The 15899-nt window shown below is 34.3% G+C and overlaps 1 long non-coding RNA gene across 1 annotated transcript in view; it reads left to right on the top strand.

The window, feature by feature from the left end:
- The window catches only part of LOC108582896, a 93482-nt gene that overhangs the window by 36309 nt on the left and 41274 nt on the right, over positions 1 to 15899 (top strand). The window contains exons 2-3 of the long non-coding RNA XR_002518394.2: positions 3433 to 3508; positions 6268 to 6406. This is a non-coding gene — a long non-coding RNA (uncharacterized LOC108582896). The remainder of the gene's footprint in view (positions 1 to 3432; positions 3509 to 6267; positions 6407 to 15899) is intronic.

The raw sequence follows: 15899 nt of genomic DNA, 5'->3' as shown, positions 1-15899 counted from the left end.
CATTTTAACTGGGATGAGATGATATCTTATAGTTTTGATTTGCATTTTCTCTCATGATCAATGACAATGAGTATCTATTCATTTCTATGCCATTTGTATGCCTTCTTTTGAGAAATGTCTTTTCAAATATTTTGTCCATCTTTTGATCAGATTATTAGATTTTTTTTCCTATGGAGTTGTTTGAGCTCCTTATACATTCTGGTAGTTAATATCTTGTCAGATGGGCAGTTTGCAAATATTTTCTCCTATTCTGTGGGCTATCACTTCACTTTTTTGATTGTATCCTTTACTGTGCAGAAACTTTTTAACTTGATGAGATGCCATTTGTGCATTTTGCCTTCGTTGCCTGTGCTTGTGGGGTATTGCTCAAGAAATTTTTGCCCAGACAGTTGCGGAGAGTTTCATTTTGGTAGTTTTATTTTGGTAGTTTCATGGTTTGAGGTCTTAGATGTAAGTCTTTAATCTACTTTGATTTGATTTTTTTTTTTTTTTTTTTTGTATATGGCAAAAGATGGGGCTCTAGTTTCGCTGTTCTGCATGTGGATCTCCAGTTTTCTTAGCACCATTTATTGAAGAGGCTATCTTTTCCCCAGTGTGTGTTCTTGATACTTTCATTGAAAATGAATTCATAGTAGGTGTGTGAATTTGTTTCTGGGTTTTCTATTCTGTTGCATTGATCTATGTGTCTGTTTTTATGCCAGTACCATGTTCTTTTGGTTACTACAGCTCCATAGTATAATTTGAAGTCAGGTAGTATGATTCCTCTCATTTTGCTCATTTTGCTTAGGATAGCTTTAGCTATTCTCTGTCTTTCGTGGTTTCATATAAATTACATAATATTTTTATTTATGTGAAGAATGTCATTGGTATTTTAAAAGGGATTGCATTGAATGTGAAGATTGTTTTGGGTAGTATGAATATTTTAACAATGCTGATTCTTCCAATCCCTGAACATGGAATATTTTTTCATGTTTTTGGTGTCCTCTTCAATTCCTTTCATCAGTGTCTTACAGTTTTCATTATAGAGATCATTCACTTTTTGGGTTAATACCTAGGTATTTTATGTGTGACTATTGTGAATGGGACTATTTTTTATTTCTTTTTGTACATCGTTCAGTGTTGGCATATAGAAATGCTACTGATTTATGTATGTTGATGTTACAGGCTACAGCTTTGCTGAATTTGTTCATCAATTCTAATAGTTTCTTCTGGAGTCTTTATGTTTTTCAAAATAGAGGATAATATCATCTGGAAATAAGGATATTTTGACCTATTCCTTTCCAAGTTGGACACTCTTTATATCTTTCTCTAGTCTGATTGCTCTAGCTAGGATTTCCAGCACTATGTTGAATAACAGTGGTGACTGTGGGCATTCTTGTCTGTTCCAGCTTATAGAGGAAAGGCTTTCAGTTTTCCCTCATTTTAGTGTAATACTAGCTGTGTGAGTCTGTCCTATACAGCTTTTATTATGTTGAGATATGTTTCTTCTATCACCAATTTTTTTGTTTTTTGTCATGAAGGGTTGTTGAGTTTTATCAAATGCTTTTTTAGCATCAATTGATGTGATCGTATGTTTTTTACCCTTCATTCTGTTGATATGATATAACATATTGATTGATTTGTGTATGTTGAACCATGCTCATATCACAGGGATAAATCCCACTTAGCCATGACGAATGATCTTTCTAACATATTGTTTAATTCAGTTTGATAATATTTCATTGAGGATTTTTGCATTAATATTAATCAGAGATATTGGCATGTTGTTTTCTTTTTATGATGTGTCTTTGTCTGGTTTTGGTATCACAGTAATACTGGTCTTATAGAATGCGTGTGGAAGTATTTCCTCCTCCTCTATTTTTTGGAATAGTTTGAGTAGGATTGGTATTGGTTTTTCTTTAAATGTTTGGTAGAATTTAGCAGTGAAGCCATTAGGTCCAAAGCTTTTATTTACTGGGAGACTTTATATTACAGCTTCAACCTTATTACTTGTTTTGGGTGGGCTCAGGTTTTGGATTTCTTCCTGTTTTAAACTTGGTAAGTTGGATGTATCTAGAAATTTGTCCATTTCTTCTAGACTTTTTACTTATTGGTACTGTAGTTGCTCATAGCAGTCACTAATGATTCTTGGAATTTCTGTAGTATCAGTTGTAATGTCTCCTTTTTATTTCTGATTTTATTTACTTGGATTTTCTCTCTTTTTTCTTAGATTAGCTAAAGATTTCTCAGTTTTGTTCAAATTTTCAAAAAAACAATTTTTTATTGATTTTTAGTATTTTTTTCATTTCAATTTCATTTATATCTTCTCTGAACTTTATTATTTCTTTTCTTCTACTAATTTTGGGTTTGGTTTGCTTTTGTAGTTCTTAAGATGCATTGTTAGATTGTTTATTTGAAATTTTTCCCCTTTTTTGATGCAGGCACTTATAGCTATAAACTTCCCTCTTAGTATTGCTTTTCTTGTATCTCATAGACTTTGATAGGTTGTATTTCTATTTTAATTTGTTTTGGGGAATTTTTCAATTTTTTTCTTAATTTCCTTATTGACCTATTGGTCATTAAGAAGCATATTGTTTAATTTCCATGTAATTGTATAGTTATCAAAATTCTTCTTGTTATTAATTTCTAGTTTTATTCCATTGTGGTCAGAGCGGATTCTTGATATTATTCATTTGAATGTTTTATGACTTGTTTTCTGGCCTAATACATGATCTGTCCTTGAAGAATGATACATGTGCTGAGGAAAAGAATGTGTATTTTTCAGCTCTTGGATGAAATGATCTGTAAATATCTATTAGATACATTTAATCTACAGTGCAGATTAAGTCAGATGTTTCTTTATTGATTTTGTGTCTGGAAAATCCATCCAATGCTGAAAGTTGGGTGTTGAAGTTTTCAGATATTATTATATTGGGGCCTATTTGTATTTTTAACTGTGATAATACTTTCTTGATATGTCTGGTTGCTCCAGTGTTGGGTGCATATATATTGAAAATTGTTATATCATTTGCTGAATTGACCCCATATAATTATATAGTGACCTTCTTTCTCTCTTCTTATAGTTTTTGTTTTCAAATCTAATTTGTCTGATATAAGTATAGTGACTTCTGTTCTTTTTTGTTTTCCATTGGAATGGAATCTCTTTTTCCATCCCTGTATTTCAGTCTATGTGTGTTTTTATAGGTAAAGTGTGTTTCTTGTGGACAACAGATGAATGGTCTTGTTTTTTCATCCATTTAGCCAGTCTATGTCTTTTGATTAGAGAGTTTAGTCTATTTACATTCAATGTTACATTGATCATTGATAAGTAAGGACGTACTCCTTCCATTTTGTTATTTGTTTTCTGGTTGTTTTGTGGTCTTCTCTTCCTTCTTTATTTCATTCATGTCTTCCGCTAGTGAAGATGATTTTTCTCTGCTTCTTGTTTCTCAGTTTTCTCTGTGGAGCACCAGAAGGTTCCACACTGCCAGAAGGTTCTATCCACTGCACCTGAGAACAGAGGCAATCGGTGAGTGCAAACAGGACTCTGACTATCCCTGATGTATGTAGCACTGTACTGTGATGGGGCCAGTTTCTGGTGTGGAGTAGGGGAATAACATAGAAAGTGATCTCCACCTAGAGTCCTGATATTAGTGGTACACAGTAACTCCTGTGTTTAGCACACTCCTCCCTTATGTGATACTGGATCCTAAAGAGGTATGATGAACACATCCAGAGCACCTAACTTTTTTTTTTTTTTGAGACGGAGTCTCGCTCTGTCTCCCAGGCTGGAGTGCAGTGGCCGGATCTCAGCTCACTGCAAGCTCCGCCTCCCGAGTTCACGCCATTCTCCTGCCTCAGCCTCCCGAGTAGCTGGGACTACAGGCGCCCGCCACCTCCCCCGGCTAGTTTTTTGTATTTTTTAGTAGAGACGGAGTTTCACCGGGTTAGCCAGGATGGTCTCGATCTCCTGACCTCATGATCCGCCCGTCTCGGCCTCCCAAAGTGCTGGGATTACAGGCTTGAGCCACCGCGCCCGGCCCAGAGCACCTAACTCTTTTGCTGTTCTCTCTACTATTCTTTATCCACCCCCCTACCCCCATCACCATGGCACTTCATGGCAGAAACTCTCCATTATTCTTGATACAATCCTCCAGTACAGGAAGAACTAGCTTTTCTATTTTCTACTTCTTGTGTGATCAAATTCTCTCTTTTTCCCGAATTTATTATACATTTTTCTAGTTTAAGTCTTGGTTTGATAAAAAGAATAATGAAATTTAGCTTATACACTTTTCTTAAGTTTTATTTTATTTTGTTTTATTTTTTGAGGCAGGAACTCTGCAGCCCAGGCTGGAATGCAGTAGTGTCATCACGGCTCACTGTGGCTTCAGTTTCCAAAGCTGAAGTGATCCTCCTGCTTCAGCCTCCCAAGTAGCTCTGACTACAAGAAAGTGCCACTACACTTGGCTAATTTTTTGTAGAGATAGAGGTCTCACTATGTTGCCTAGGCTAGCCTCAAACTTCTAGACTCAAGCGCAGGAAAGTGCCACCACGCTTGGCTAATTTTTTGTAGAGATGGAGGTCTCACTATGTTGCCTAGGCTAGTCTCAAATTCTGGGATCAAGCGATTCTCCTGCTTCAGCCCCCCAAAATGCAGGGATTACAGGTATGAGACACTGTATCTGACTTTATTTGCTTTTTTATTGGACAGGATAATCACTGCCTCTTCCTTGAAATAAAAATAATTTACTGCTTGGCTTTGAAGATGAAAATGAAAAGTGAAAGTCTGCAAAAGGACAAATTAAAACATGAAGTTAATATTTTCAACTTATTTTTCTTATAATAGTTTCTGAATAAAAGTTGACCATTCTTTTGTATCCACTTGCTAAAGCAGAGCTTGGAAAACTATAGCTGTTTTTGTAAATAGCGTTTTATAGTAACATAGCCACATTCCTTTGTTTACGTACTGTCTATGAGTAGTTTACACTTCAATGGTAAATAGCTGTGACTGAGAGCTACGTTCTACAAAACTTAAGGTGCTTAATATTTTACCCTTCACAGGAAAAGCTTGCTGGTACCTGATACCATGCTAGAGGCTAAAATTTGAAGTATTTTATAGCTTAACTCCAGACTCTTAATCCAGAGTCATCTCTTGTCCAATTCCTACTAGTTCTTTTTATAAGTATAAATAAGAGTTTTCTTTTTTATTCCACAAGATGCTTCTTTATACCATCATAATAGTTAATTTTATTTCTCTTTTTGCTGCAAACATCCTTAAGTCTCTTACCTGCTTATACTTTGCAGTCTATTCATATATCATTAACCTCTGTGAAGTCTTCTCAGAGACCTCCAGGTCTAGTGAGTTGTTCATTCTTCTATGCTTTCTTTTAACCTCAGGACATCATTGAAGATTTATTTTAATATTTCACTATTTCATAATAATGTATCTCTCTATATATACTATGACCCCCTGGAAAATAGAGAGTGGGTCTAACATATCTTACCGATTCCTGGTAGACCTTGATATTTGGAGCAAAAACTAAATTCTATTAAATTAATTAAGTTAGCAATAATGATAAACTTTATATAAATCATTTTTTTCATAAAAACAGACATTATATTTATTTGCTCCACACTGTCTTAATAAACAAATTCATTCAACATATATGTATAAAATGTTCAGCATATGTCAGACTGGAGATCTAATGGAAATTGATTTTTCTTTAAATGTAGGCCCTACCCTTCAATAACATTATTCTATAATATTATTTTTATGTTTTGAACTTTACAGCAAATTATTGTGGAAATTTACAAGTTGTTTCATTTGTATGACTCTGTTCAGTTTATCTGTTTATCTATCTATGAATAATATGTAAAAATTATCAGAGCATATCCTATACAAAAGTTTATTTTCCTATGGTTCTTATATTAATTATGATCAACACTATAATTCACAAATGTTTAAGTAAAAATATCTTGACACTTTGAGCTCTCATCTATTCTGCTGCTAACATTTCCTAAAAGCTTTCAGAATTATCTGTATCCATTCAGGTAGTTATGGATATGTAGAATTACCAGGAATATGTAGAATAGATGTTATTCTACATATCCACACTCCTGAATTGTTCTGAAAGTAAAATATATTTTGGATTGAATTGTGTTTTCCCAAAATTCATATATTGAATTCCTTGCCCACCGTGTGACAATATTTGGAGATTAGACCTTTAAAGAGGTAATTAAAATTAAATGAAATCATAAAGACAGTGCTCTAATTCAATATGGCTGAAGTTCTTTTTAGAAGAGGAAGAGATACCGAGGATGCCTGCACACAGAAAAAAAGATATTACGACGGCAAGCTAAGGATAGAGGCTGCCCCAGAAACCAACACTGCTGGGACTTTACTCTTGGACTTCCAGCCTCCAAAACTGTAAGAAAATAAATTTCTGATGCTTAAGCCACCCAGTCTCTTATGACACTCCTAGTAGGCTAATACAGATCCACAAGTCAAAGATGTTATTTCAAACATAAGTCCAATTACCTTTCTAGAGGTATATAATTCAGTCTCCAACCCTCATTTATCTATGGTAGAACTTTTTCTGATGATTTAGTATTATTTGCAATAAAATAAATATATTAAATCATATGTTTAAATGAATGCTTTCTATATAAAATATTTAATTTCACTAATATCTACTTATACCTCAATCTTCGCATTGTCATATGTTCTAGGCTTACATATGTAGGGGTGGAAGATTTTTTTCTATCTCATGAAGGTATAGTAATTTGAATTCATAAAACAAATGAACAATGGACAGATTAAAGGAAAAAAGGTGTACAAGTTTATTAATGTGCAAGTACACGAGAGCCACGTGAAAGATTAAACTCAGGTCCAGATGGCTGGTGTTTAAAATAGCACCGTGAGCTACAGAAAGAAACAGGGACCTCTGATGGATAGGTAGGGAGGTGGAGATGCTAACATGGGAAAGCGAAGGGAGAGAAATGTCATAGAAAATAAAAGTTTTCTTATTATACAGATAAAGGCTCTCAGGTAGCAGACATTAGAAGAATAGTTGAAAAAAATAAGTGAAAAGTCTACCTGGGCATGGTAACGTGAGCATGGAGACTTTTAGTCTTCTCTCCTGCAACAGAAATTAATCTTGTCTGGTTAATGTAGATCAGGGAGAGGGTCAAAGACGACTGCACTTATTCTGGAGGAATTTCCCTTAATCAGATAAGAGAATTTTAGAGAATACCACACGGGGTACTTCAGGAATGAAAGAGATTCCAGAGAGGGGAAGGGTCAGAGACACCTTGAAGCTGCTCTTTTAGTTCAAAGTTGCCGTACTTTGGGGTATCTTCTTTATGAGCCCCAACAAATACAGTATAGTGTGTACCAACATCATCATCTTCTCACTGGGATGACTTTACAATTCAATGACAATTTATTAATGAGAGAGGGTAAAAAGTAAAAACAGATTAAAAAAGAGAGCTTTGTTATACTTTATGTTATCTTATTTATTTATTCATCTACCTATCTTTTATTTATTTATTTTTATAGAGACAGGGTCCCACTATGTTGCCTAGGCTAGTCTCAAACTCAGGGACTAAAGTGATCCTCCCTCCTCAGCCTCCCAAAGTGCTGGAATTACAGGAGTCAGCCACTATACCCTGCCATAATTTATGTTTTCTTCTCCAATCACATTGTTTTTTAATAGCTATATTAATTAACATTTATGATTTAATTTCTTATTTCCATATGCACGAAGTTATTTTCTTTTTTTATTTTACCTTAAATTCTGAAAATTGTTTTGTTATTGAAACATAAACATACCAAGAAGTGAGAAAAAATGGCAAACCTGTATTTTAATTTTACAGAATAATTTTAAGAATAATTTTAATTTGAACAATATGTGTAACCAGTATCAGTCAAGAAAAAAGAAAACTAGAAGCACAGAGAGCCACCTATATGACTCTTTCCTGACCACACATCACAACCTTCTCTCCTGAACAAATCCACGATCCTGATTTTAAAATTTCTTTTCTATTTTCTTTGCAGTTTTACCACCTATGTGTTCCAAAACAATACAGGTCCTTTTGTCTTTTCTTTCTTTTTTCTTTCTTTTTATTTATTTGTTATTTTATTATTATTATAATTTAACTTCTAGGGTACATATTATAGCATTTTGGAGTTTTGTTGCATATGTATGCTTGTGCCCTGTTGGTGTGCTGCACCCATCAGCTCGTCAGCACCCATCCTTTCGTCATTTACATCAGGTGCATAACTCCCAATGCAATCCCTCCCCTCCCCTCCTTGATGGAGGCCCCGGTGTGTGATCACGCTTCGAGGTCAAGTGATCTCATGGTTCAGTTCCCACCTATGAGTGAGAACATCTCGTTGGTTTTGTTCTTGTGATGGTTGCTAAGAATGATGGTTTCCAGCTGCATCCCGTATTCCTACAAAGGACACAAACTCATCCTTTTTGTAGAAACGCATGGTATTCACTTGGTTATTGTATGTATTGCCATATTTTCTTAATCCAGTCTGTCACTGATGGACATTTAGGTTGATTCCAAGTCTTTGCTATTGTGAATAGTGCTGCAATAAACATACGTGTGCATGTGTCTTTATAGCAGCATGATTTGCATAATCCTTTGAGTGTATACCCAGTAATGGGATAAGCTGGGTCATATGGTACATCTAGTTCTAGATCATGAGGAATCGCCCATACTGTTTTCCATAATGGTTGAACCTAGTTTACAATCCCACCAACGATTAAGGGTGTTCCTATTTCTCCACATCTCTCCAGCACCTGTTGTTTCCTGACTTTTAATGATAAATGCATTCTAACTGGTGTGAAATGGTATCTCATTGTGGTTTTGATTTGCATTTCTCTGATGGCCAGTGATGATGAAGGCATTTTTTTTCATATGTCTCTGGCTGTATGGGGCTTATACTTCTTTTGAGAAATGTCTCTGTTCATAATCCTTGCCCACTTTTTGATGGGGTTGTTTGTTTTTCTTGTAAATTTGTTTGAGTTCTTTGTAGGTTCTGGATATTAGCCCTTTGTCAGATGAGTAGGTGCAAAAATTTCCTCCCATTCTGTAGGTTGCCTGTTCCACTCCTGATGAGTAGTTTCTTTTTTGTGCAGAAGCTCTTTAGTTTAATGAGATCCCATTTGTCAATTTTGGCTTTTGCTGCCGTTGCTTTTGGTGTTTTAGACATGAAGTCTTATGAAGTTATTTTCTTAAGGTACTTTGTTGATTAATACATGTCTGTCTTTAGTATATTGCAAGGCAAGATTTATCCTTTCCCCAAATCTCATGATTAAACACATTTCCACTTTATTTTGACAAAAAATTTAAAACAATTAAGAATTAACTTTCATGAAATATAAAGCTTAAATTGGTACCATATAAATAGCCAATAGGCATATGAAAAAATGCTCAACATTACCAACCATTAGGAAAATCCAAATCACAATCACAATGAGATATCACCTCACCACAATTAGAATGACTATTATTCAAAAGCCAAAAAATTAACAATTGCTTATAAAGATCCAGACAAAGGGGAACTCTTGTTCTCTGTTGGTGGGCATTAGTACAGCTATTATGTAAAACAGTATGGAGCTTCCTCAAAAAAATAAAAAGTAGAACTGCCATATGATCCAGCAATCCCACTACTGAGCAGTTATCTAATGGAAATAAAATCAGTATGTTGAAGAGATAATTGTGCTTCTAAGATTATTGTAGCATTATACACACAATAACCAAGATGAGCACCCAACTCAAATGTCCATCAGTGGAAGCATGGATAAAGAAAATGTGATATATATATATAATGGAATACTATTCAGATATTACAAACAATGAAATCCTGTCATTTGAAGCAATACAAATGGAACTGGAGAGCATTATGCTAAGTAAAATAAGCCAGGCACAGAAAGACAAATACCACATATCTGATTCATTTGCAGAATCTAAAATAGTTGATATAGGAGTAGAGTAGTATAGTGGTTACCAGAGGCTGGGGAAGGCAGGGGAAAAGCAAAAGATGGGCAGAGACTGTTCAATGGATACAAAATTACAACTATATAGGAGGAATACATTCTGGTGTGCTATTACAAAGTACAGTAATGATAGCTAACAATATTCTATATTTTAAAATAACTAGAGAAGATTCTGAATTTTCTCACCACCAAGAAATAAGCGTTTTAGGTGATAGATAAGCTATATATCTTGATTTGATCTTTATGCAAGCTATACACATATGGAAGCATCACTCTTTACCTCATAAGCATGTAGAATTATCATGCATCAATTAAAAATAAAACTTAAAACATTAAATAACTAAATTGGTAGGTCTCATTTTCATATTTTTTTCCTTAGCACATGATTTTTCATAAAATACATAGTAACTTTTTTAAAAAAAAAAGCCAAGTGAAGAAAACAACAAGAAAGACAGTTTGAAAAATTAATCTCCACTGTAATAACATAAACCAAATAATTTTGGAAGCACACATTTTACCACTTTAAGCATAGTTTTGTTGTAAATAAACTGAATTTTTGATAATCGGGCCATTGTTTTACAGAAGTGTTTTTGTTTCTTGTTTTTGTTCTCCCTAAATGTAGTTATTGAGTGTCTATCTGCCAACATTGTACCCAGTATGGGAGATTTAAAGATAAAATGATAGCCTAGAGAGATGCACTAAATAGAGTTGTAAACATTGATAGAGTAATAGACACCCAGATCACGATAGTCTGCTCAGAAACATGTGGACTTGCTAATATGCTTTAATGAGCTATTGAGTTTTAGCACTACAAAGCACTAGGAGTTTCAAATCTTCCTTATGGCTGTGTTATATAAATCTACCACTGATCTTTTTATAAACCCCACTTAATGTTAATTACTAGAACTGGGTCACCGACAAGCGAAATATTAAATTATACTCTGATGACAACTCACTGCAAAGTAATTCTGGTACTCTTAACGCTATTTTTCAGAATGTAAGTAGTATTCTAAAAGAATATAAGTAGTATTCTAAAAGATAGTACTTTGTAAGGATCGAAGTATGAATATTATTATCCCTGTATGTCAGTAAGGTAGTATACTTTTATAATAACATTCATTAAAATTTATTCAATGCTTGCTATGTGGGTTATATACCATAACTCATTAAATTCTCAACCCTATGAGGAATGCAAAAAATTTAATCCTGTTTAATGGACATTAGTTTGCCTGAAGATCTTTAGCTGGTAAGTAACAGAACAGGCACTTTGGCCAGGCCCCTGCTACTGATACCTTTTCTACAAATATCAATAGTTTCTGTATTATAACGAGGAGCACCTATAGCATACATTTTGTAAAACAAGCTAATTTAGCAGTTTTCAGTGGCATACTAAGTACTAGTGTTGCAAAGATAAATAAGATGTAACCTCTAATTGAAAAAGAGCTACATTGTAATTGGAGAGATAAGATACACAATCTAGTTTCATATAAAAAATGCATTGGTGGCTTTAAGAATATACTGGGCAAATCCACCTGGGTGATGATGGTGAAGGTTGTTAGGTAAATTTTAAGAAGGAAAAAATTATGAACTGAATTTAAAAATATTTGTAAATGACCTTTGCAACAAGGCATGCATATATAAAGTATAGACATCCATGAATGAACAGGAATATGAGCCATTTTAAACACTAAATTGCAGAAACAGTAGTTAAACCTTCACTAAGTAAAAGTTTTTAATATTAACAGCAACTGAACAAAGCAGATTGTGTACTAGCAGGCAGAAGGACAGGGATATATAATAGATATCGGACATCAGACCATACAAATATTAAGGGTCAGCCAAAACTAACTGAGGTTTGCAATCCTGCATAAAAAGAAGCCAAGCTACTAACTTGATGAAAAATAGCCTACTTAACTTTGGCCCTGCTCGTTTATGCTTGGGTCCAATGACTCTGCTAGTCATGTAGCGTATGATTGAGGAAACAAGCATAACACTTGTTTTATGTTACCTTTCCATGTTTCAAAAATTACATTTTAACACATTTAAAATTCTACATTTTAAATTTTATTTTCTTGTGTGCAACAACACATGTTTATAAAAATGTGTAAGATTATTCTACAGTTGGTGGGCATATAAATGAGCAAATCCAAGTATTTGACCGTAAACAACGTTGGGGGTGAAAGCATGCTTAGCACCAGACACAGATTTACACACATTAGCTACGAATGGCTGTATGACTTCAAATCAAGAATTTTGGCATGTATATGAAATATGAAGTAAGAATTTTTATTTGTCTACCAATTTCATCTTCATAGTATCACTACACCATTTTTTAATCCATCAAAAGAAATTTATATGTGTCCCAAATTACGTTGAGTTCTGTAAAAGATTTAAAGCGTTCATAGAAGGAATTTTGTCCTGAAAAGGCTTTTCTTTTTCTTAGAATGATAATAATTACTGAAATAAAGAAGTATATTTATATCTCCCAGTCAGTAACTTAAAATCAGAAAAAAGAATTTTAAGAGCAACCAAAGAACAGAAGGATTCTCCTACCCTGCTGCTGGTCATGAAAATTACCCTGCTAAGCTTGCATATTACCCTCTTCAGTCAAGAATACGTAGACACACAACTGTTCTCTCCAATAATAATATACAAACTAGATAACCAAATAAGACAATGTGATAGCATACAAAGGGCATGCTATGGAAAAATACAAAGGAAAGAAACATAGTAGAAATCTCCTGCCTTTTATTACCAATAAAATTTCTCTCCCCCAACTGCCCACCAGAACACATGTTTTTTAAAAAAATATATGTAATAGAAAAATTGGTAAAATAATATAGTAAATTGCTAATTGACCAGCTGAGAAGAAAACTAAAAAAAATAGATCAGTAACTACAGAAACAAAATATAGTATTAGAATTAAAGTCAACATGAATGATACAGATGACTAAATCAGTATTGTATAGAGAAAATATGAGGCTATTGGTTTTGCTGGAGAAAAGAAAATACAGAGAATTGAGCATGAACGGCATTTAAAATACAGAATGGAGACTGGGTGTGGTGGCTCACATCTGTAATCCCAGCACTTTGGGAGGCCAAGGCCGAGGCCGAGGCCAGCGGATCGTTTGAGGTCAGGAGTTTGAGACCAGCCTGGCCAATATGGCGAAACTCCGTCTCTACCAAAAATACAAAAATTAGCCAGTCATGATGGCGCGGGCCTGTAGTCCCAGCTACTCAGGAGGCTGAGGCACAAGAATCAATTGAACCCAGGAGGCGTAGGTGGCAGTGAGTGGAGATCATGTCGTTACACTCTAGCCTGGGCAACAGAGTGACACCCTGTCTCCAAAAAAAACACATAATGGAAAACTAAAAATATTCTGCATTAAGATGTTTCATAAGCCTGTTAAAGATAACTAAGTGAAAATAAATCGTCAGGTAGAAATACATTGAATTAAGAATATTTCTCCAAATATTAAATATTACATAAAAGTAGACCAAGCTAAAGAGCTTTGAAGTGGAAAAGTGTAACTGGACGAATAAATATTAGGCAACTTGCTCTTTTTGGAGGGGCTGTGGTGGTGATGGGGTCGCAAAGGAATTTTGAAACATAAATGAATCCAACAAAGATGTTGTAACATGCTCACCTTTATAACAAAACACTCAAAGACTCAATTGGCGAACAGAAAGGACTAAAATTAAGCAGGAAGAGAGAAGAGATTATGGTTTAAAATGAACTGCATAAATCAAAATAGCAACAAGGAAATAACAGAGATAAAAGAAAAAATTATTACATAGTAGAATTAAAAATACATAGAAAATTATTTTTAAAAATTATTATAAAAACTTTTTAAATCCTAGTCAATTGGAAGGAAAGAAAAAAAGCAGATACATAAATTTAAAACAAATATTTTATAGAAAAACCGTCGAACTATTTACTATGTATATTTTCAGATAGCATTTGAAAAATCAGAACCAAATGGGAGATTTGTAGCAAAACATAGATGATCAGTAGGTTTTATTTAAAAAATGAGAATAAAACAAGGTGAATAAACTTGAATAAAATAGAAAAATATGTCAAATAATTATCTCTCTAAGAGATAATTTTTTATCTCTAGTCGGATGTTTTTAAAAGTCAGTTTTCGGGGCCGGGCATGGTGGCTCATGCCTGTAATCCCAGCACTTTGGGAGGCCGAGGCGGGGGGATCACAAGGTCAGGAGATCGAGACCATCCTGGCTAATACGGTGAAACCCCGTCTCTACTAAAAATACAAAAAATTAGCCGGGCGTGGTGGCGGGCTCCTGTAGTCCCAGCTACTTGGGAGGCTGAGTCAGGAGAATGGCATGAACCCGGGAGGCGGAGCTTGCAGTGAGCCGAGATTGCGCCACTGCATTCCAGCCTGGGCCACAGAGGGAGACTCTGTCTCAAAAAAAAAAAAAAAAAAAAAAAGAAAAGAAAAGGAAAAGTCAATTTTCTAAAATTTACCAAGAATAACTATTTTTAAAACATACTATTAAAGTTTTTCAACACATAGACTAGGATACAAAATTTCTAAATTCATGTTATGAAGCTGGGAAACTTCTACCAAAATTTGACAAAAGTAGCACAAAAAAGAATCTCATGTTTGGAAATTAAAGAAATATCTTAGTTTAAAAAATATTTTTAAAATACTAGCAAAACAAATCCAACAATACGTAATAAAGTAAATTTTGGTATGGGAATTCTCATAAAAGATTATGTGATCTGGCCGGGAGCCGTGGCTCACGCCTGTAATCCCAGCACTTTGGGAGACCGAGGTGGATGGATCAAAAGGTCAAGAGATCGAGACCATCCTGGTCAACATGTTGAAACCCCTTCTCTACTAAAAACACAAAAAATTAGCTGGGAGTGGTGGCGGGTGCCTGTAGTCCCAGCTACTCGGGAGTCTGGGTGAGGCAGGAGGATCCCTTGAACCCGGGAGTCCAAGGTTGCAGTGAGCAGAGATCGTGTCACTGAACTCCAGCTTGGTGACAGAGTGAGACTCTTGTCTCAAAAAAAAAAAAAGATAAATCTGTTAATGTTTCAATATATTAATATAATTTGTTTCATCACTGGTCAAAGGGAAAAATATATAATTATTTAATAGATTATAAAAGTTTGATGAAATTAAATATATGAAATTAATAAAGGTTGTTAATAAAATGGGAAAATAAAGCTTATCTTTCATAGATCATATGTGTTGGCATTCCCATTTAATCTTAAGAAATATGACTGCTATTGCATTATTCTTGAATTTTCATCCAATGTAATAAGTGAAGAAATAAAATAATACAATTATTATCAAAAGCTACAGCCCAATGTCCCTTATTTCAAAAAGATGTTCTGTATAGAAAGGGTAAGAACAGTGACTCACACACCCTCAAAAATAATAATAGATATGTTACTAGTATATTTTTATAATAACTATTAAAAAACAATTATTTTCCTACGTTTCACAAAAATGTACAAGATAGAATAATAGAACAGGATCCCTTTCTTCACAATTGACGAAAAATGTAGATTTAAAAATATTATTTATCCAGAAGTCTAAATCCCAACAGGATTCAAGCACTGAAAATATTTTCCATGTTTATTTTTTCCCAAAGCTTATTCTTTTTAATGTTATCTATTTGTAATAATTTTAAAAATATGTTTTTAAAATGCTCAGTGAGTGACATAGATGTAATCTGCTCTGTGCAGAAGAGCACGTGGTCAGGTCTTTCAGCTCAATTCACATGATAATGACATGGGTGGTGTGGATTATAATTAATAGATTGCAAATGGCTCTATAAAAAGCTGCTTCATGTTGCTAAAAAATGTCATCCATTTCCTAGAACATAGGTCTTAAATTTCCAACCAGACAAGCTCCAGATATACATGCTGAAGCTGAA

Source organism: Papio anubis, chromosome 15, assembly GCF_008728515.1.
Source record: "Papio anubis isolate 15944 chromosome 15, Panubis1.0, whole genome shotgun sequence".
Classification (NCBI taxonomy): domain Eukaryota; kingdom Metazoa; phylum Chordata; class Mammalia; order Primates; family Cercopithecidae; genus Papio; species Papio anubis.
This window is presented reverse-complemented; position numbering and strand designations above follow the sequence as displayed.